Below are 1,335 nucleotides of genomic sequence, written 5' to 3' on the forward strand. Positions count from 1 at the left end.
GAAAAAATTTCCGCTTCACCCAGCCGGGAATCGAACCCGGGTCTCCCAGATACGCGCCGGGCACTCTTACCGACTAAGCTACCGGGAACCACAGAAAAAAATTAAATTTAATAGAAAAAAATTCTAAGAGAATTAGAATTTAGAGAAAAAATTCTAAGAGAATTAGAATTTAGAGAGAAAAAATTTCCGCTTCAGATACGCGCCGGGCACTCTTACCGACTAAGCTACCGGGAACCACAGAAATTCACTCTCAAATTCACCTCAAACACCGCCTAACCTCCTTTAGGCATTAAAGAATTCTAAGAGAATTAGAATTTAGAGAGAAAAAATTTCCGCTTCACCCAGCCGGGAATCGAACCCGGGTCTCCCAGATACGCGCCGGGCACTCTTACCGACTAAGCCAGGTCTCACCAACCTAGGCAGCTCGTGGTCGCCACTATCCAGACCAGACCGAGTCGGACACTACACTCCGGGAATTCCCAATCCCGAGTGTATGCGTAAATGCATTTTTCCCCCTCCCAAAAAAAATCTCTCTCTCTCTCTCTCTCTCTGTCTCTCTCTGTATCTCTCTGTCTCTCTCTGTCTCTCTCTTTGTTTCTTTGTTTCTTTCTTTCTTTCTTTCTTTCTTTCTCTCTTTATTCCCAAAGGATGAAGATTCTTGCCGATCGGAAATTTGTTTGTCTTTCTCATGATATCACTGTCGTTGTTCTGAAGAAAACAGTTGTGGTAATTGAAAATACAATAACAATTTCATAAAAATCAGGAATATAGAGGAAAAAAAAGTTGAATGCTTCGATGATCGCTCTCTGCACTCCCTTCCACTTTGGGTGTGTTAGTGAGAGGTTGATTCCTTTGCCCACTTTTGTTCTATTTATAAAAAAAAATACACGCCCAAAAATTCTGAAAGTTCTATCAAAATACTGGAAGAACTGTTGAGAGGGGTTAGCATTAGAATCGAGGGTCATAAAAACACGCCGATTAGAATAAACTCATCCAAATTTCATCTTTTTCTGCTTGCCAATAACAACTTTGTAATCGCTGATTGAGGCGATCTCCTAATTTTGCATGTGAATGATGTACAATATCATGAAGCGTGAAGATATGATGTTGTTAGAAACTGCATTTATGTATGTGCGTTTTTTGTTTGGAAATCCTTTTATAAATCTCCACAAAAAGAGGTGTGAAGATGAAGCTCAAAATCTGAAGTTTTGGCGCAGAATTACTATTATTGGGGACCGTTCCTGGGGGAAATTTCAGCTTGATCGGTCCAGTGGTTCATGGGATGCAGCAATTTCTCACAAATCTGTTTTCGTCAATATCTGACAAAAATACGTC

This window comes from Diachasma alloeum, unplaced genomic scaffold (genome assembly GCF_001412515.2).
Source record: "Diachasma alloeum isolate Michigan unplaced genomic scaffold, Dall2.0 Dall_scaffold_00341, whole genome shotgun sequence".
NCBI classification, from domain to species: domain Eukaryota; kingdom Metazoa; phylum Arthropoda; class Insecta; order Hymenoptera; family Braconidae; genus Diachasma; species Diachasma alloeum.